Here is a 23,106-nt window from a genome sequence, read left to right on the forward strand (position 1 = left end):
ATTTAAAAGGGGTTGTCACAAATTTTAGAAATAAAAATACTGGGAGTATGAGTCCCAGGTCGTCTCCCAAGGAGTTGCAGGGAAGAGTGCTAATTTATTAATTAGAAATTTTCCAGAAGGTTTGAATTGGATAATGAGTAATTAAAATAATTGTAAATTAAACCAATAAAACTAAGAATTATTATTAATATAAAAAGCCTTAACTGGGGAGTTGATTAATCAGAAGTTCTATCCTTGTTGGAATCTTCTCAAGTGTAATGTAAAGCGGTTGTTGTTTTCACTTAGTTAACCCTTACTGAGTAAAAGAAAGTCAAGTGATGGACTGATTCTTATCCGCAGATCCTAGTCCTTTCCCTTGGGAAGGTCTAGCGTTAGTAAATATAGAATTAGCCAACAATGTTCAAATTAACTAAGCACTTGAGCATTCCAACTCAAGTGTCATCTCTTAATCAACTCCCGTGTCAAGTAGAGAATCTACTCCATTGACATAGAATTAATATTCATAAAAATATAAGAAGACATAGTAAATTAAATAGAGTAAAATATAAAATAGAGAATTAAAATTAATTAAAATTAAAAATAATTCTATATATTAATAAATTCCAAAAGCAACATACTTAATTGAATGGGGTCAATGAGCAATGAATAAAAGTAAGGGAATAAGGAAACAAACTAAAGTAATGTCTTCACGGAGGTAATGATTCTTCAGCATCCAAAAATTCAAAGCAAAAGCATAAACTACTAATGTAAAACTAATCTAGATTCAGATATGAAACTAAAAGTAATCCTAATATCGATGTATCTGAATGTGTGTGGATGCATGTTGAGTTTCTGCATGTTCCCTAGCTTTAGTCTGTGTTTCTGGGCTGAAAACTGGGTCAAAATGTGGCCCGAAATCGCCTCCAACGTATTCTGTTATTTTTGCAGATTGTGCAGGTCACGCGTACGCGTCGTCTACGCGTTCGCGTCATTCAGCGGTTTTTCTTGTCACGCGTTCGCGTCGTCCATGTGTTCGCGTCATTCGTGCAAACTTCAATCCACGCGTTTGCGCCAGGCACGCGTTCGCGTCGCTGCGATTTCTTCTTTTCGCGCGCTCGCGTGAGCCATGCGATCGCGTCATTGTTCGCTGGTCATCTCCTTGGTTTCTTGTGTTCCTTCCATTTTTGCAAGCTTCCTCTCCATTCTCTAAGCCATTTCTGCCCTATGAAGCCTAAAACACTTAACACACAGATCACGGCATCGAATGGGATAAAGGAGAGTTAAAATGCATAATTAAAAGATTTCTAGGAAGTAAGTTTTCAACCATGGAACAATTTTGGGAAGGAATTGTAATATCATGTTGATCATATGAATAAGTGTGTAAAGACTTGATAAAATTACTCAATTAAATACAATATAAATCATAAAATAATGGTTCATCAACTTCCCCACACTTAAACATTAGCATGTCCTCATGCTTAGCTTAAGGAGATAAAATAAATGAGTAGGGAAATGTAAAACTCATGCAATGCAATGCAACCTATATATATGAATGCAACTAAATGATTCTTGTCTACTTGGTTAAAATAAATAAACTCTTCAAGACAAACATAAATTGAATTTCACTAATTCAATTTATATAGTAAAAACAGGTAACATTGTAAGAAGACAGCTCATGAAAGTAGGGAACATAGAATCAGGCACTGATGGTGTATATGCACTCTAGTCTCTCAAGTGTATAGGGTAATCACTCTTTTCTTCTCTAATCATGCTTTCTAAATTTTGTTCTTCACCTAACCAATCAACAATATTTAATGCACCAATGCAAACATCATGAGGTCTTTTCAAGGTTGTAATGGGGCTAAGGTAAGGGTAAGGGTATACATATGGCTAAGTGAGCTATAAATTGAATCTTTGACTAACCTAAGCTCTTATCTAGCATACACATACTCTATTTAGTTCTAATTCATGCCTAGCTACCCAGAATTTTCACTTTTGCATTATATACTCATGCGTTAACTTTCTTTTAATTTTTATCACATATGCATTGAAGCTTTACTTAAGTTAGAATTGGGGTAATTTTGTCCCCTTATTTATTTAAATATTTATTGAATATTTTTGGATTTTATTTTTTTTTACTAGAAAAATAAACATAGCTTATCAATGCACATGGTTGTTTAATTTTTATAGTTGCACATGAGTAGGTACCCAAATTCCTATTATTTTATCATGACACATTCCCTTATTAACCAATATTCCCACAATTTTCCCATGCTTAATTAACACACAATTTCTATCTTAAGCTAACCAAAGATTCAATTGGGATAATTAATTGTTTTTCTGTTTAAGGCTAGTAATGTGGTAAAATATAGAACAAATGGGATTAAAAGGCTCAAAGTGGCTAACAAAGGTAATTGAAGGGTAGGCTTATTTGGGATAAGTGAGCTAAACAATTAATGGCCTCAATCATATGCATGCATATAACACATTAAACATTGGACATATAGGATAGAACAAAATAAAGATTACAATCATAAAGAAGTAAACACACAAGAATAAAATATTTATGGTTAAATAATGTAACCATGTAATTAGGCTCAAAATCTCACGAGTTGTGTGTTCTTAGCTTTTTAAACTATGTTCCAATTACAACTTCTAACAAGTTTAGCACAAAAGATTTATTTTAAATTAGTGAAATTTTTTCAAAAATAGGGTCTTAAAAAGAAACTTATTATTTTTTCAATCAAGTAGAACATGCATGTAATTAACCTATTACTATGCAATTTATCCTATTCTACAAAAGAAAAATTAACTAAATATACTAATTTATTGGTGTTTAAGGAAAAGAGATTACCTCTGGAAGTCAGGTACTGACCGACCTCCCCACACTTAAGGCTTTGCACCATCCTCAATGCCATTTGTTAGGAACAAAGGGGGCTGGTAGCAGTATCTCCACCATCGGGACCGTCGTGGCTCCCTGTGCTTGTAAATGAAGTGGAGTTCGGGGTGTCTAGGTCTTCTCTAGGTGGTTGGTTACCAACAAGTAGCTCCTTGAGGTATGTAAATCTGCGCTTGTTACGACGCTCTCTTTGCTTTCCTTTCCGTTCTAGCCGGTCTAGCTTCTCAAGGATCTTGTGGAGCAGTTGGTTTATTGAAGGTGCTTGTGGTGTGGAAGAAGAAGGAATATCTTTTGCTGGTTCTGTGCTCCAGCTGATAGTTGCTGCTGGAGGTCTGATATACTTCCCGTTAGGAACGTATTGATCATCGCGTGGAATCATGGCTTTGGTATCCCCAGCTCTGTAGGAGACTCCAGCTGCTGAGACGAGATCTGAAACCAAGGCGGAAAAAGGTAAGTTGCTCGCAATCTGTACGTGTCCCATAGCATGCCGAATGTGTCTTGGTAAATTGAGGTGCTGGTCTGTAAGGATACACCAGAGTAAAACAGCCATGTCTACGGTGAAGGAGGACTCGTGAGTGCTCGGAAAGACGTAATGGGACATGATTTGTACCCATACTCGAGCTTCCAAAGTAAGTGCTGAAGCCGAGATGCCCTTAGGTCGGGATCGATGGTATTCGTAGATCCATCTGCTGCCAGGTTGTGCGATAATTCTGAGAACGACGTCCCAGTCAAATTGGTATGTCTGGCGCTTGAGTGAGGCTTCTTAGAATGCGTCCAATCCTTCTGGAGTAGGGGAAAGATCTAAAGCTCGTTGAATGGCTTCTTCTATTATAGGGACTTGCTTCTGACGGACATAGACAGACTGCATGGTTGGCATGTAAAAATTTGAGTAGAACTCTACTACCCATGATAGATTAACCTGCCGTGGCTGTCTCTGTAGGAATCCTCATTGTCTTTGCTCAATGCGGGGCTCAACAATGTCAGCAATGTTGGTTGGGAGGATGAGAAGATACTCATTGTTATAATTCCTTTCAGCCAGGATGGGGAACATCTGCTCACAGTAGTGGTTAGTGAACCGCGCAGTGTCCTTTGCTGGGAAGGCTTTCTTTTTTTCATCGACCTTGATGATCCTCTTGATTCGTTTTGTTGAAGGTTTCACCGCTGTTGAAGATGGCTCTTCCACTAATGCTCGTTTTGTTCCTCTCCTTGCTGGTGGTTTGGGAGTAGCTTTCTCTTTACCTTTCTTGATGGCCATTCTGAAAAAAGAAAAAGAAAGTAATATGTAAAGCTAAGGGTTCGAGCAAGGGAGCGAATATTAAGGGTGATAATCAATGCACGGTAAAGAAGGATGTCGTTAACACATGGTCTAGACTACATGTGAAAAGTTCATCAAAGGTAATATAGCAAGTGCATGTGATGGTAATTAAATGCAAGATGTTTATTGGCATGCCAGCAAAGGCATGAGTAGCATAGATCAAGTATTCAATGTCCAAGTTAGATTACCAAGCCTTTCAAACTAATAATCTGTTTGTATTGACAATTACATTTAATTAATAAAATATAAAAGGGATTTTGTGAAAAACAGGCATTAAAGTAGTAGAATAGAATAATTTAAAATAATGCACAGTGCCATACGGGCTTTTTCACAAATACTTGGCATGCATGGTGAATATGTTATTGAAAGTAGTAAATTGAACATGCAAGCAATCCCTTATGAAAAGTAATATATAATTGTCAAATAATTCCACAATAACTCACAAGCAAAAATTGTAAAGAAAATAATCACCTAATTAAATTGCTAACACCAATTAAAGGAATAAAAAGAAAGAAAAGAAAATATAGATAATGAAAGTGAAAAGAAAAAGAAAACATAATTAAAAATAATAAAGGAAAAATAAAAAGTAAAGAAAGAAAGAAAAGAACCTTGATAATGGATGTGAAAAATAAAGAAGAAGAAAGTAAAAAGTGAGAATGAGTAGAGAAGGAAGAAGGGGGAAGAAAGAAATAATAAGGGAAAAGAAAAATTAGGATTTGGGGAAGAAAAGATAAGATATTTTGGCTGATGTGGATAATCTGTGCGTAGCATATGACGTGGACGCGTGAGTCACGCGGTCGCGTGGTGTGTGATTTTTGTCATCTGACGTGGACTCGTAAGTCACGCGGTCGCGTGACTTGATTTGTGCGAATGGCGCGAGGGCAGCCACGCATTCGCGCGACTCTCTGTTTCAAACCCATTTTGCCAAATTTTAGGGTGACGCGATCGCGTGGTTGATGCGATCGCGTGAATGGCCATATTTGGAGGATGACACGGCCGCGTGGGGCACGTGGTCGCGTGATGGGGCTGGTGCTTCCAGCATCATTCCAGTCCAGCTCCATCGCAACTTGCTGCCATACACCTCTTTTACGTCGATTTTTAGGGGCACGCGTCCGCGTCGGTTCACGGACGCGTGGGAGGCTCGTTTCCAAAATGACGTGGTCGCGTGGGCATGATTGTGCCTAAGGCACGCCTCCAGCCACGCTTTCGCGTGACTTTCTATTCAGTTTTCTTTTCTTCAGAACGCACATATGACGCGGACGCGTCAGCAACGCTTACGCGTCGCGTGCGTGTTTTTTTTTTAATTTAGGATATGCAGAATGCGAATGCAACTGTAAACTATATGCAGCTATATGCTGAGATTATGAGAAGAGTCATTAACACCATAAAAATAAAAATAAAGTGAAATAAATCTAAGACTGAAATGGAACGATCATACCATGGTGGGTTGTCTCCCACCTAGCACTTTGCTTTTACATCCTTAAGTTGGACGCTCGTTAGGCTCATTCTGCTTCTGTTGGTGGGTCTTCCAAGAGAAAAACCTCTAGTTCTTTGTTATTCTTCATCTTTTCACCATGATAAAGCTTCAGGCGATATCCGTTGACCTTTAAGAATTTGGAGCTAGAAGGATGACGTAGGTGGAAAACTCTGTATGGCTCTACCTTTTCTACTCTGTATGGACCTTCCCATCTTGATCTCAGTTTGCCTGCCATAAGCCTCAGTTTGGAGTTATAAAGAAGAACTAACTCCCCTGGTCTAAATTCTCTCCTTTTTATGTGCTTGTCATGGACGGCCTTCATCTTTTCTTTGTATCTCCTGGAGTTGTCATATGCTTCTAGGCAAAGATTCTCCAATTCTGCTAGTTGCAGCTTTCTTTCAGCACCAGCTTTTTCAAGATTCATGTTACACTCCCTCACAGCCCAGAAAGCCTTGTGTTCCACCTCTACTGGAAGGTGGCAAGCCTTTCCGTATACTAAGCGGAAGGGGCTCATCCCAATGGGTGTCTTATAAGCTGTTCTATATGCCCAGAGTGCATCTTGTAGCCTGACACTCCAGGCCTTCCTGTGAGGTTTTACTATCTTCTCCAGAATACACTTTATCTGTCTGTTAGAGACTTCTGCTTGTCCATTGGTTTGGGGATGGTAAGCTGTTACTACTTTGTGAATTATCCCATGCCTCTTCAGTAATCCTGTTAGTCTCCTGTTACAAAAGTGGGTGCCTTGATCGCTCACGATTGCTCGTGGTGATCCAAAGCGGCAAATAATATGATTTCTAACAAAGAAAACAACAGTGTTAGCATCATCAGTACGTGTAGAAATTGCTTCCACCCATTTAGAAACATAATCTACAGCTAACAGTATATAAAAGTAACCGTTAGAATTTGAAAATGGACCCATGAAGTCAATGCCCCAAACATAAAAAATTTCACAGAAAAGCATAATCTGTTGAGACATCTCATCCCTCTTGGATATATTTCCAAACCTTTGGCATGGGGAACAAGATTTACAAAATTCAGCAGCGTCTTTAAAAAGAGTAGGCCACCAGAATCCACAGTCTAGAATTTTTCTAGCTGTTCTTTGAGGGCGAAAATGTCCTCCACTCTCAGATGAGTGGCAGGCCTCTAAAATGGACTAGAATTCTGATTGAGGCACACACCGTCTAATTACCTGGTCAGCACCACACCTCCACAAATATGGATCATCCCATATAAAATATTTAGACTCGCTTTTTAGCTTGTCTCTTTGATGCTTAGTGAAGTTTGGAGGAAAAGTGTGGCTAACTAGATAATTTTCTACAGGTGCATACCAAGGAACTATTTCAGATACTGCTTATAAGCTATCAAATGGGAAATTATCATTTATAGGACTGGAATCATCCTTAATGTGCTCAAGGCGACTCAAGTGGCCTGCCACTAGATTCTGGTTACAACTCCTATCCTTAATTTCTAAATTAAATTCTTGCAGTAGCAGTATCCAACGTATTAGCCTTGGTTTGGACTCCTTTTTAGCTAATAGATATTTTAGAGCTACATGGTCTAAGTACACTACTATCTTAGTACCAAGTAAATAGGCTCGGAATTTATCCAGAGCAAAAACAATAGCAAGAAGCTCTTTTTCAGTAGTAGTATAATTAGATTGAGCAGCATCTAAAGTCTTAGATGCATAAGCAATTACAAAAGGATCCTTACCTTCGCGCTGAGCCAGCGCTGCTCCTACTGAATGATTGGAAGCATCACACATGATTTCAAATGGCTGGCTCCAGTCTGGTCCTCTTACAATTGGAGCTTGAGTCAGAGCGATCTTCAGCTTATCAAATGCCTGCATACAATCCTCACTGAACTCGAACTCAATATCTTTCTGCAGCAATCTGGATAAAGGCAGTGCTACCTTACTGAAGTCCTTAATGAATCTCCTGTAAAAACCTGCGTGGCCAAGGAAAGAACGGACTTCCCTCACGGAGGAGGGGTAAGGTAAACTAGAAATGACATCCACCTTTGCTGGATCTACAGAGATGCCAGTGTTAGATACAACATGTCCTAGTACAATTCCTTGTTTTACCATAAAATGACATTTTTCAAAATTTAATACAAGGTTTGTACTAACACACCTGTCTAATACTTTAGATAAACTATCCAAGCAAAGGCTAAATGAATCACCATATATACTAAAGTCATCCATAAAAACTTCCATACAGTTCTCAATAAGATCTGAGAAAAGACACATCATGCATCTTTGGAAAGTAGTGGGTGCATTACACAAGTCGAAAGGCATTCTTTTATAAGCATAAGTTCCAAAGGGGCATGTAAAAGTGGTCTTCTCCTAATCTTCAGGAGCTATATGAATTTGAAAGTAGCCTGTATAGCCATCTAAAAAACAATAATGAGATTTACCTGACAGGCGATCAAGCATCTGATCGATGAATGGCAAGGGGTAATGATCCTTGCGAGTGGCTTGGTTGAGACGCCTATAGTCAATGCAAACTCTCCATGAATTCTGCAATCTAGTTGTCAGGAGCTCTCCGTGATCATTCTTTATTGTTGTAACTCTAGACTTCTTGGGCACTACTTGTACTGGGCTAACCCATTCACTGTCTGAGATGGGGTAAATGATATCTGCTTCAAGTAGCCTGGTCACTTCCTTTTTGACAACTTCCAAGATGGTGGGATTCAATCTTCTTTGAGGCTGATGGATAGGCTTTGCTCCTTCTTCTAAGAATATTCTATGTTCATAAACTTGAGGACTGATGCCTACTATATCTGCCAAGCTCCATCTGATTGCTTTCTTATGTTTTCTCAGCACACTGAGCAGTTGCTCTTCTTGTTGAGAGGTAAGTTCCCTTGCAATGATAACTGGAAACTTCTGATCATCCTCAAGGTAAGCATACTTGAGGTGTGGAGGAAGGGGCTTTAATTTTAATTTCTGCTCGTAGCTAGGCTCTGGATCATCCGGGGCTAGTGATAATGGTAAAGGGTTCTCATTGTTTTCAGAAAGTGTCCCCACACTTGGACCTTGCTCCATATGCTTCTCTTCCATTTCTTCTTGGTGAACTTCAGCTACAGTTTCATCAATAATGTCGCACTGGAAGATAGAATGGTCTTCCGGAGGGTGCTTCATAGCTTCATTTAAACTGAAACTCACTGTTCTGCCATCTATCTCAAAGGAGTAAGTTCCTGAGAATGCATCAAGCTTGAACTTTGAAGTCTTCAGGAAAGGTCTTCCAAGCAGGATTGATGATGGTCTTCCTGAGTCATTAGGGGACATTTCCAGGATATAGAAGTCAATAGGAAATATGAGCCCCTTAATGCTCACTAATACATCTTCAGCAATTCCAACTACTGTAATAATACTTTTATCTGCTAACACAAAATGAGCTGCCGACCTTTTTAAGGGAGGGACCCTCAAAGTATCATATATAGACAAAGGCATTATACTAACACACGCTCCTAAATCACACATACAGTCAGAAAAATTACACCTCCAATGGTACAGTTAACCATACATGGACCTGAATCACTACATTTTTCAGGTATACCCCCCATTAAAGAAGATATAGAACTACCTAAAGGAATAGTTTCTAATTCATTAATTTTATCTTTATGTATGCACAAATCTTTTAGAAACTTCGCATATTTAGGTACCTGCTGAATAACATCAAAAAAGAGAACAGTTACCTCGACCTTTTTGAATATTTCCACTATTTTGGGATCAAGTTCCATCTGCTTTCTGGGCTTCCTTGCAAGGTGTGGAAATGGGATAGGAGGGGTGTTACTTGCAGCCTCTGCATCCTTTGGTGTTTCATTCTGTGGTTGAGCTGCTTCTTCTTCAACTATGTTTTGTACGTCCTCTTCTTCTTCAGCATCTTCCACTTCCACCACATCCTCAGCTGGGACGTGTTCTGGTGAGCTTGGCTCCTCATGGTTCCTCTCCTGCAATGTGGTTCCGGACCTTAAAGTGATGGCATTGATGCTACCTTTGAGATTAGGTAGGGGTTGAGAAGGAATTCCACTAGAGCTTGAAGGTTGATTTGTGGGATTAGGTGATGAATCTAACTGGGAGACGAGAGCTTGCAAAGTGGTAGTAAGACCATTTAGAGTAGAGTTCAGCTGCATCTGCATGTCCTGTTGCCCTTGTGCAAGAGAACGGAGCATCTCGTCATTTGATAAGGAATTGGAGTAAGTGATCTGAGGGACTTGCTGTTGGTTGTGCTGGGGTCCTTGGGGCTGTCTTAGGTGAGGTGCTCTGTAAGGTTGGTTCTAATTCTACTGTCTGTTGTTATTATTGTTATTCCACCTCTGGTTTTCACTGTTGTCTCTGCCTCCTCTGTTATAGTTATCCCTCCAACCTTGGTTGGAGTTGTCTTGCCATCCTTGGTTATAGTTTCCACCTTGGTTGTAGTTGCCACCCTATTGATTGTATCCTTGATTTGGGCGGTCATAGAAGTTATGAGTGGCTGCCACAGTGTTGTCTTCTTGTTGGAGTTGCGGACATTCATCAGTATAATGAATATAATCAGCACAGATTCCGCATACTCTTTGTGGAACCAACTGTTGGCTTTGCTGTGGTGGGGAAGGCTGAGCTTTATGTGTTTGTTGTTGGTTTAACTGCATCTGTTTCAGGAGGTTGGTCATTTCACATATACTCTGGGTAAGAGCAGTAGTTTCAATGCTAGAGGAAACCTCTGCAACAGCTTTTGAGTGGCTATGCCTCTGCCTGTGATTCCTAGTGGACTCAGCTAAGTCGCTGATCAGTTGCCATGCTTCATCTGCGGTCCTGTACTTTTTCAGAGAACCATTACTAGCACCATCCAGTGTAGTCTTATCCTGGGGTTCATGCCTTGAGTGAAGTAGCTGATCAATACTAGTCTATCAATCATGTGATGGGGGCACGTGTCCAGGAGATTGTTGAAGCGCTCCCAGTATTCGTAGAGAGTCTCAGATTCGCCCTGAACAATCGTTGAAATCTCTTTCCTCAATCTATCAGTAACTTCAGCTGGAAAGTATTTTTCCAAAAATTCTCTTCTAAGCGTATCCCAGTTAGTAACAGTTGCTTCAGGTTGGGTGTAGTACCATTCCCTCGCTTTTCCCTCAAGAGAAAATGGGAAAGCGGTTAACAGAATAGAAGTTTCATCTGCACGATGACGCCTAACAGTAGAACAGGCTGTCTGGAAATCCCTAGGGTGATTAATAGGCTCTTGAGCAGGTAAGCCATGAAACTTGGGCATCAAGTTGATTAGTGCAATCTTCAGTTCAAAATCTGTAGCCAAATTTGGATGACGCACTTGATACGGTTGCAGTGTAAAATCTGGGGCTCCAGCTTCTTGGAGAGTAATCTTCCTAGGTGCTGCCATATTACCTGCACGTGAATCAACTGAATCAGTAGTAAATGAGCTTTTCTCACTCTCAGGTGGCGGTTCAGATTCGCCCTCAGATGAGACTGGTGAATCGATAACAATCACTTCAGCACCCTCAAAGGCTAACCGACGTCGAGCTCGCCTAATACGTGAAAGAGTTCTTTCAATTTCAGGATCAAAAGCGGCTAAGCTCGGATCAGGCAATGAACGCGTCATTCAATGAGAAAGACATATAGCTCATGGTAACAAAATAAAAAATGAAAATAAAATAAAAATATGTACACTAATTAATAATCTAGCACACTATTGCAACTCCCCGGCAACGGCGCCAAAAATTGATGGTGGCAGAAATTGACCAGTTAAGAAATTTAATAAACAAAATGCGTTGCAAGTACAGTTCTTAACCAACTAAGATCCGCCTTCTCAATTTAAAAGGGGTTGTCACAAATTTTAGAAATAAAAATACTGGGAGTATGAGTCCCAGGTCGTCTCCCAACGAGTTGCAGGGAAGAGTGCTAATTTATTAATTAGAAATTTTCCAGAAGGTTTGAATTGGATAATGAGTAATTAAAATAATTGTAAATTAAACCAATAAAACTAAGAATTATTATTAATATAAAAAGCCTTGACTGGGGAGTTGATTAATCGGAAGTTCTATCCTTGTTGGAATCTTCTCAAGTGTAATGTAAAGCGGTTGTTGTTTTCACTTAGTTAACCCTTACTGAGTAAAGGAAAGTCAAGTGATGGACTGATTCTTATCCGCAGATCCTAGTCCTTTCCCTTGGGAAGGTCTAGCGTTAGTAGATATAGAATTAGCCAACAATGTTCAAATTAACTAAGCACTTGAGCATTCCAACTCAAGTGTCACCTCTTAATCAACTCCCGTGTCAAGTAGAGAATCTACTCCATTGACATGGAATTAATATTCATAAAAATATAAGAAGACATAATAAATTAAATAGAGTAAAATATAAAATAGAGAATTAAAATTAATTAAAATTAAAAATAATTCTATATATTAATAAATTCCAAATGCAACATACTTAATTGAATAGGGTCAATAAGCAATAAATAAAAGTAAGGGAATAAGGAAACAAACTAAAGTAATGTCTTCACGGAGGTAATGATTCTTCAGCATCCAAAAATTCAAAGCAAAAGCATAAACTACTAATGTAAAACTAATCTAGATTCAGATCTGAAACTGAAAGTAATCCTAATATCGATGTATCTGAATGTGTGTGGATGCATGTTGAGTTTCTGCATGTTCCCTAGCTTTAGTCTGTGTTTCTGGGGGTCAAAATGTGGCCCGAAATCGCCCCCAGTGTATTCTATTATTTTTGCAGATTGCGCAGGTCACGCGTACGCGTCGTCCACGCGTTCGCGTCATTCAACGTTTTTCCTTGTCACGCGTTCGCGTCGTCCACGCGTTCGCGTCATTCGTGCAGACTTCAATCCACGCGTTTGCGTCAGGCACATGTTCACGTCGCTGCGATTTCTTCTTTTCGCGTGCTCGCGTGAGCCATGCGCTCGCGTCATTGTTCGCTGGTCATCTCCTTGGTTTCTTGTGTTCCTTCCATTTTTGCAAGCTTTCTCTCAATTCTCTAAGCCATTCCTACCCTATGAAGCCTGAAACACTTAACACACAGATCACGACATCGAATGGGATAAAGGAGAGTTAAAATGTATAATTAAAAGATTTCTAGGAAGCAAGTTTTCAACCATGGAACAATTTTGGGAAGGAATTGTAATATCATGCTGATCATATGAATAAGTGGGTAAAGACTTGATAAAACCACTCAATTAAATACAATATAAATCATAAAATAATAGTTTATCATGGAACCTTTCGTGACAAACCACCTCCACCAAATTACTATGGTCAAGAGCCATTCCAGGGAGCGTACCAGGATGATGAATATGGTGGACCCCTTTTTAGTTACCAACAAGCCTCACCATATGCTTATGAACCACCTCCCCAACATACCTTTGAACCACTATACTCACAAGCCCCTTTAACCATTCACCTCCATATGACCCTAATCCTTATCCACCACACCAACCACCATATGAACCACACCCAGAACCACCACCTCAATATTCACCATATCCATATCCTTATCAAGAAGAACCACCTCTGTATTATGAGCCCTTTCTCCTAACAATTGAACCCTCCTATCCACCCCAACCTCCATTAGATAACAACACACTCATCTCCAACATCATTGGTCTCACATCTACACACCAAAATCTTATATCCCACATGAACCAACCATCTACCTCCAATATTCAACCCTCAAACTCTAGTGCGCTTCCTTTTCAACCACATAATGATCTTCCCATCCCATCACCACCCTCCATGGAAGAGCACCCACATCCATCAATCCAAGAGGAACATGATCCCAATTATGCTACTGACCCGAAACAAGAAGAAGGGATCGGTTTCGCGAATTCATACTTCACAAGAAGTTAGAGGAGGCCCTACAGGTGGAGGTAGTTCGAAGGAGTGGTTGAAGAATTAGTAAAGGAAGACATCAAAGAGGAGTCTGATTTTGTCTTAGAGTAAGAGGAGGCCCAAAATGTGGAGATAGGAGAGACTCTTGAAGATGAAGGAGTAGTTGAAGGGAGTTGTCATGGAAAGGAAATCATCAAGGATGAGTACGATTTTATACTAAAACAACTGGACAAAGCAGTAATTATTGAAGAGGAAGAAGTGGTTGAAGACTTGGGAGATGCAGAACCTCCATGGGAAAGTCCAGTCATAGAACCTCCTTCCAAGAAGTTTGAATTTGATGTTGAAGAGGGTGTACAACCTCCAAGGCATATCAAGGTTGAAGACTTTGCATAGGTTGATCAAGAGATGGAGATTAAAGAAGAAGAAGCACAACCCCCCATGTCCTTGGTAAGCCATGAAGAAGAGTTTGAATTGGAAGAAAGCTACCAAAAGGAAGAGGTTGAAATTGAAGAAGCTTGCAAAGAGGTGGAAGTTGCCAAGGGAGAGCACAAGGGAATGGAGCTTGAAATCACCTTGCCAAAGCTGTTGGAGACCTCTCCCCCAAAGCCATTACCATCCAATACAACATTCAAGTGGGTAAAATTCTTATCCTTGATCTTTACTTTCCCACTTGAATACGGTTTACTTGAGACAGATAGTTAGCTTAGAGCTCTTTGTGGCTTTAAGAGTAAGAGGGAGATGGTTAGTGATTGGCAACACAATCCTAGGTTCGTCATGGTTGGGAGCTCAAAGTCTAAATGCAAGGGTTGGTATAGAGCTCGAATAAATGGGTTTAGGAAGCTGTTTGGATGCTTTAGTGAGAATTCAGATTGCTTACTGATAAATCCCAATTTTGTGGTTTATCTTGTGCTTAATTTGGGGGATTTTATCACCTTTTCTCACATTTATTCAATGAAATAGCATGGTTTTGCAATTCTCCCTTGATTTGTGCTTAAATGTGAAAACATGCTTTTTAGGCCTTAAAATAGCTAAATTCAATTCACTCTAATTCCATTCGATGCCTTAATATATTTGTTGAGTGATTTCAGGTTCATAGGGCAAGTATTGGATGGAAGAAGTGAGGAAAAAAGCATGCAAAGTGGGAGAACTCATGAAGAAATGAAGGAACCGTAAAGCTGTCAAGTCCGACCTTTTCACACTCAATCGACCATAACTTGAGCTACAGAGGTTCAAATGAGGCGGTTCCAGTTGCGTTGGAAAGCTAACATCTGGGGATTCAAAATGATATAAAATTTGCCATATGTTGCTTCGCGTATAGGGGTGATCACGTGCCATGTATACGTGCGCGCCGATTGAGCAAGTGGTCCACTAAAGTGAAATCACCCCCAGCGATTTCTAAAGCACTTTGGGCCTAACCCAACTCATTTCTAACGCTATTTCATGCAGAATTCAAACTTGGGCAAAGGGAGAGCAATTGTTTGTAGTGTAGCATCATGTAGGTTAGTTTCTAGAGAAAGAAGCTCCCTCTTCTCTCTAGAATTAGGGTTCTTAGGATATTTCCATCTTAGATCTAGTTTAATTTCATGCTTGATTTACTTTTCTCTTTGCAATCCCTCTTCTTTTACCTTTCTTCTCTCTAGTTTAGCATTTAATTCTTGTAATTCTCTACTTTTATATTGATGCACTTTTGTTCTTCTATTTTCCTTTAATGCAATTTATGATTCATGTTCCTTTATTGTTGATTTGATTTGTTGTTGTTTAATTCCTTGCAATTGAGTAGTGTAGATTTACTTTCCTTGCTATTTTACTATGTTTTCCTTTTATGCCTTTCAAGTGTTTGATAAAATGCTTGGTTGGATTTTAGAGTAGAATTTTGTGCTCTTGACTTGGGAAGATAACTTAGGAACTCTTGAGTCACTAATGTCCAAGTGATTGACGATTTGAAGCCATTAACGCTAGATCTCACCAATTGATTAGGTGTAGAACTAGGACTTATGGACTTGGATTGATATAGCTCACTTGACTTTCCTCTACTATTAGTTAGGGGTTAACTTAGTGGGATTGATCCTTGCCAATTCTCATGTTGTGGTTAGTGATTAGGATAGAGATCCTTGACCACCTAACCTCGCCAAGACCCTTTTTGTTATTTTAATTTCATTGCCATTTACATTTCTTGTCCATCATCTCAAAAACCCTAAAACATACCTCATAACCAATAACAAGGCACTTTATTGCAATTCCTCGTGAGACGACCCGGAGTCCAAATACTTCGGTTATAAATTCATTGGGGTTTGTTACTTGTGACAACTCAAATTTTTTATTGGGAGGATTGTTTGTTGGTGTAGAACTATACTTGCAACGAGAATTCATTTTGTGTGAAATTCTATACCGACACGACAATTTTTCTTAAATCAAAATGGCGCCATTGCCGGGGAGTTGCAATGGTGTTATGTTATTAGTTATTGTATATATGTGAATATTATGAATAGCTTGATTTTTGGATTGCTTGTTAGCTTTTGCTAGTTTTAGGATTTTGTTTCATTATTTCTTGTTAGCTTTTTGTTTCTTATTTTCACTTTTCACTATGAATTCTCACTTTGGCTATGAGTGTGATTACAACTATGTTTTAGGAAATGGGAACTTCAATGAAGATGTGCATCAAGGATGGGATAACCAAAGGTGGGAGGAGCCATATGCATATGATCAATCCTCATGGCAACAGCCTTCACCAATGCACTATGATGAAGAGCCATTCTATGATGCATATCAATCCAATGGCTATGGTGAATCCCCTTGTGACTTTCAAGAACCACCACCATATGCCTATGAGCCATATCCCCAACATAACCCTCAACTATACTCACAAGCTCCTTCTTACCAACCACTTTCATATGACCCTAATCCATATCCATCCTACCAACAACCATATGAGCCATATGAACCACACATAGAGCCACCACTACTCCAACATCAACATTTTCAAGAACCGTCCCCTCCATATTATTACCAAGATGAACCACCTCCAATACATGAAAACTTTCAACCACAACTCTACCTAAAAGAACCACATTCCGACTATAATACCTTTTCCTCAAACAATGAACCCTCTCTTCTACCATCACCTCCCGATGAAGCCTTTATGCTAGAATTAAGGGATCTTGAATCTCATATCTTAAGGCAACACGAGGAGGATGAAAAGAAATTTGAGGAGTTAAGAGCAAAAACGGCTATCATGGTAGAAGCCATTGGCAACATAGTCTCATCCCGCCTAAGCCTATGCAGTCAAAGCACTTCCATTGTGGAATGTAGAGAAGCAACTAAGGAGCTTAGTGAGGGAGTGAACTTGAAGCTCCAAGGTGAAGAAGAGGAGTTAAAGCAAGAAATGCAACAAGAAGAGGATGTAGAGATTATTGAACAAGAGGAAGAAATGGTTGAAGACTTAGGAGATGCAAAACTACCTTGGGAGTCTAGAATTGAAGAAAACCCCTCCAAGATGATTGAATTTGATAATAAGGAGGAATGTGCACAACCTCCAAGGCATATCTCTTATGAAGAATTGGATGGGATAGAGCAAGAATTGAGTCCCCTTGGTGATGAAGATCAAGCATCAAGTCTTAGTGGTGAAGAATCCTTTGAGCATGAAAAACCTTCTCTCAATAAAATGGAAAGCAATGTGGAGGTAAATGTCTCTCACCATCCCATTTATGATTTGAGTAAGGGAAGAGAGTTAGATAAAATTGTCGAACAAATGATTGAAATTAAGAGATCTTGTGAAGAGGTGGAGATCCTTAGAAAAAGGAGGATGGGAATTGAATACGCTTTATCAAGACCCTTGGACACTTCTCTACCTAGGTTGCCATCTATTCCTTCATTTGAGTGGGTGAAATTCATTTCTATTAGCTTTATTATACCACTTGAATATGGTTTGGTTGAAACGGATGGCCAACTTAGGAAGCTTTGTGGGATGAAGCATAAAAGAAAAATGTTTTGTTGTTGGCATTGCAAATCAAGGTTAGAGTAGTACTCAACTAGAGGGGTCTAGGAAGATTGTCGGCCACTTTATTGAGAATTCAGCTTACTCACCACCCGGTTGGACTAATAAAGATGATCAACTTGAAGACGGGTGTAAAAATAAAGTGTGGGATCCCGGATCACAAGACGAGGATCAACTTTGGGAGCCCGTGGGTTGTGAAGAACTCCATCAAAGCTTGGGGTTACTAACTTTGAATGATGAAGCACAATGGAAATCCAAGCATGGTGGATGTTCAAGGATGGATTCAAGCACAAGCCACCTTGATGAAGAGCTCCCCATAAGTCCAACTTAAGGACAATAAACAAAAGTGCTAGGTGGGAGACACCCCACCATGGTAACATCTTTTCATTTTTCTCTTTTGTACATATTGGTAAAATAAGTTTAATTTCATGTTTTGTTTGATTAGTTGAGTTTAATTGGGGGTCTAGTAGGTTAAATAAGGTTTTATGATGTTTTGGTAGCTGGTTGGAGTTTGGAACGCTTGGTTTGGTGCAAAAGCATAGAAAAATTTTGAAAAACAGAGCACCACCCACGCGCACGCGCACTCCACGCGTACGTGTGAATCAAGCAATTTCGGCCATCCACGCGTACGCGTGGATTGAATTTTTCCCACCTCCCATACATTCACCCGAGAGTTGTGCCTGAAGTGTGCCAACTTTGTGCCCCAGGGCACGTGAACGCGTACCTTGCGCGTCCGCGTCGACTCTCTGCCTTGCCATGCAGGCGTACGCGCACTGCACGCATACGCGTCGTTTCCATTTTCATCAATCCACGCTTACGCGCACATGACGCGCACGCGTGGATTGCCCTGTTTAACTCACCTTCTTCTCTTCTCCTCTTTCCATTTCTTTCCTTCTTCTCTTCTCTTTCCATCCTTCAATCATCATCCAACACTACCAAGCATCATATAACACCATTTCTTTTAGTTAGTTAGTTTGTTTAATTTTTGTTTTCCATTATAAGTGTTGGATTACTAATCTTGTTTACTGTTTACTACTGCTTATTACTAATGGGATTTTGGTTTAACATCATTGTTGTTATTGTCATTGTTGGATTCTTTTGTTGAGGTTGCAATTTACTACTTGGTTTGGAAATTTTCATGTTCAACACTTTTGAATGCCAAGTACTTGTTACATTGCCTTCATGCATCTTACCTCTTTGAATTGCATGTTTTGGCCACCATGCATTCATCATCCATTGTTAGGCATTTGTATATTATCAATGCATTTTTTTTTAGGATGCTTGTTCTAATTGATCATCATCTATTTCGTGCATTGAGTTTGTGGAATTGTGAAATTAGATCGAAAGCTTACCTAGTGACGTATTTTTGAGCTTTTCAAGCTTTGTGGACCATGCTTGCTATGTGATTGATTTTTGACTTCTATATCCTTTTTCCTAAGTTCCATAACATCCACGTAATTCACCTCTATGTCACTTAGGTGTTGCAACAACTTCAATATGTGTCATTGTTTGATGTGTGAGCTCTCTATACCATTTTGTTCATTAAATTTACTTACACATCAATCGATGCCCATGCATTATCCAAATTCACAATTGCTTGATTAATTGCTTGAATGCTTTCATGCCTCTTCACTACTTGTGTGGTTGACTTACCCTACAAGTCTTTTGAAGTACTTCAAGCACACTAGGATGAGTGAAATGTGTGTCTTCTTTTGTATAATTGTGACATGGTTTCTAAATACTAGAGTGTGAGTTCTAAACCGCATGCAAGTTAGGACCCACACACTTATTTTTCATTAATGTCACACTAATTCACTCACTCAACTCTAGTGATTTACCTCATTCCAACAATCCATACTTCCTTGCTTGTGAATTTACTTGTCTTACTATCTCATGTTTTCTATGTTCAGGATGAGTCATCATAAGAAAAAAACAGAAGCGGGAAAAGAACACGCAACATCGGTTGACCTACCAACTGAAGGTAGCAACTAGGAAAGTCGCCGAACCCCTTTGTTCATCTTTGGATGCACCGAGGACGGTGCAAACTTTTAAGTGTGGGGAGGTCGTCCGACCGCTCGGCATTTTTGGGTGACAAGTTTCTAACCCTAACACTTTTGCATTTCATTTTTAGGTCTTTTAGGATTTTTGGTTGCATTGCATATGTATATATTAAGCTTAGTCAAAATCATGATATTTTCCAAGGATTTTATCTATAGGGTACCCTGGTGCGCAGAAATTGTGATTACACTTTGATTATGTAAAATTCATCGCTCTTTCTTTCCCTGGTAATGGCGCCAAAAACTTGGTGCCAATACCATGGTTCACAACTTTGCACAACTAACCAGCAAGTGCACTGGGTCGTCCAAGTAATACCTTACGTGAGTAAGGGTCGAATCCGACGGAGATTGTTGGTATAAAGCAAGCTATGGTCACCTTGTAAATCTCAGTCAGGCAGATATAAAATAGTAATGGGGTTTTCGAAAATAATTAATAAAATAGGGATAGAAATACTTATGTAAATCATTGGTGAGAATTTCAGATAAGCGAATAGAGATGCTTTCGTTCCTCTGAACCTTTGCTTTCCTGATGCCTTCATCCAATCAGTCTTACTCCTTTCCATGGCTGGCTTTATGTGATACATCACCATTGTCAATGGCTACTTTCGGTCTTCTCTCGGGAAAATGATCCAAATGCCCTGTCACGGCACGGCTAATCGTCTGGAGGCATCACCCTTGTCAATGGTTTCATCTTATCCTCTCAGTGAAAATGGTTAACGCACCCTGTCACGGCACGGCTATTCATCTGTCGGTTCTCGATCTTGCTGGAATAGGATTTACTATCCTTTTACGTCTGTCACTACGCCCAGCAATCACGAGTTTGAAGCTCGTCACAGTCATTCAATCATTGAATCCTACTCGGAATACCACAGACAAGGTTTAGACTTTCCGGATTCTCTTGAATGCCGCCATCATTCTAGCTTACACCACGAAGATTCCGATTAAGAGATCTAAGAGATACTCATTCAATTCTAATGTAGAACGGAAGTGGTTGTCAGGCACGCGTTCATAGGGAATGATGATGATTGTCACGTTCATCACATTCAGGTTGAAGTGCGAATGAATATCTTAGAAGCGAAATAAGATGAATTGAATAGAAAATAGTAGTACTTTGCATTAATCTTTGAGGAACAGCAGAGCTCCACACCTTAATCTATGGAGTGTAGAAACTCTACCGTTGAAAATACATAAGTGAAAGGTCCAGGCATGGCCGAGATGGCCAGCCCCCAAAAGGAGATCACAGGATCAAAATACAATCCAGGATGTCTAATACAATAGTAAAAGGTCCTATTTATAATAAACTAGCTACTAGGGTTTACAAAAGTAAGTAATTGATGCATAAATCCACTTCCGGGGCCCACTTGGTGTGTGCTTGGGCTGAGCTTGAGTGTTACACGTGTAGAGGTCATTCCTGGAGTTGAACGCCAGTTTTGGTGCCAGTTTGGGCGTTGAACTCCACTTTGCAGCTTGTTTCTGGCGCTGGACGCCAGAATTGGGCAGAGAACTGGCGTTGAACGCCAGTTTGCATCGTCTAAGCTTAGGCAAAGTATGGACTATTATACATTTCTGGAAAGCCCTGGATGTCTACTTTCCAACGCAATTTGAAGTGCGCCATTTCGAGTTCTGTAGCTCCAGAAAATCCACTTTGAGTGCAGGGAGGTCAGAATCCAACAGCATCAGCAGTCCTTCTTCAACCTTTGAATCTGATTTTTGCTCAAGTCCCTCAATTTTAGCCAGAAAATACCTGAAATCACAGAAAAACACGCAAACTCATAGTAAAGTCCAGAAATGTGAATTTAACATAAAAACTAATGAAAACATCCCAAAAAGTAACTAGATCCTACTAAAAACATACTAAAAACAATGCCAAAAAGCGTATAAATTATCCGCTCATCACAACACCAAACTTAAATTGTTGCTTGTCCCCAAGCAACTGAAAATCAAATAGGATAAAAAAGAAGAGAATATACTATAAATTCCAAACTATCAATGAAACATAGCTCCAATCATATGAGCGGGACTTAGAGCTTTTTGCCTCTTGAATAGTTTTGGCATCTCACTTTATCCATTGAGGTTCAGAATGATTGGCATCTATAGGAACTCAGAGTTCAGATAGTGTTATTGATTCTCCTAGTTCAGTATGATGATTCTTGAACACAGCTATTTTATGAGTCTTGGCCGTGGCCCTAAGCACTTTGTTTTCCAGTATTACCACCGGATACATAAATGCCACAGACACATAATTGGGTGAACCTTTTCAGATTGTGACTCAGCTTTGCTAAAGTCCCCAATTAGAGGTGTCCAGGGTTCTTAAGCACACTCTTTTTTTTTGCTTTGGACCTTGACTTTAACCGCTCAGTCTCAAGTTTTCACTTGACACCTACACGCCACAAGCACATGGTTAGGGACAGCTTGGTTTAGCCGCTTAGACCAGGATTTTATTCCTTTAGGCCCTCCTATCCACTGATGCTCAAAGCCTTGGGATCCTTTTTATTTGCCCTTGCCTTTTGGTTTTAAGGGTTATTGGCTTTTTGCTCTTGCCTTTTGGTTTCAAGAGCTTTGGCTTTTTCTGCTTGCTTTTTCTCACTTTTTTTTTCTATTTTTTTTGTCTATTTTTTCTTTTTTTTTTTTCTGCAAGCCTTGTTCTTTGCTGCTTTTTCTTGCTTCAAGAATCATTTTTTATGATTTTTCAGATTATCAAATAACATGTCTCCTAGTCATCATTCTTTCAAGAGCCAACATATTTAACATTCTTAAAAAATAACTTCAAAAGACATATGCACTGTTCAAGCATTCATTCAGAAAACAAGAAGCATTGTCACCACATCAATATAATTAAACTAAGTTCAAGGATAAATTCGAAACTCATGTACTTCTTGTTCTTTTGAATTAAAATAGTTTTTATTTAAGAGAGGTGATGGATTCATAGGATATTCATAACTTTAAAACATAGTTACTAACTACTAATGATCATGTAATGAAGACACAAACATAGATAAGCACTTAACATAGAGAAAACGAAAAACAGAGAAAGTAAGAACAAGGAGTGAATCCACCTTAGTGATGGTGGCGTTTCCTTCTTGAGGAACCAATGATATCCTTGAGCTCTTCTATGTCTCTTCCTTGTCTTTGTTGCTCCTCCCTCATTGCTTTTTGATCTTCTCTTATTTCATGAAGGATGATGGAGTGCTCTTGATGTTCCACCCTTAGTTGTCCCATATTGGAACTTAATTCTCCTAGGGAGGTATTGATTTGCTCCCAATAGTTTTGTGGAGGAAAATGCATTTGAGGTATCTCCGGGATCTCATGGTGATGAGCTTCCTGCGCCTCTTGAGCTCCATGAATGGACTCTCTTGCTTGCTCCATCTTTTTCTTAGTGATAGGCTTTGGAAATGAACCTTTCCATCTCCCATGACTCGGAGGTGGAAGCTTTTGTCTTCCCTTTCCCTTTTCTAGAGGATTCTCCGGTCTTAGGTGCCATTAATGGTAATGGAAAAACAAAAAGCTTATGCTTTTACCACACCAAACTTAGCATGTTGCTCGCCCTCGAGCAAAAGAAGA

The sequence above is a fragment of the Arachis hypogaea genome, chromosome 16, assembly GCF_003086295.3.
Source record: "Arachis hypogaea cultivar Tifrunner chromosome 16, arahy.Tifrunner.gnm2.J5K5, whole genome shotgun sequence".
Classification (NCBI taxonomy): domain Eukaryota; kingdom Viridiplantae; phylum Streptophyta; class Magnoliopsida; order Fabales; family Fabaceae; genus Arachis; species Arachis hypogaea.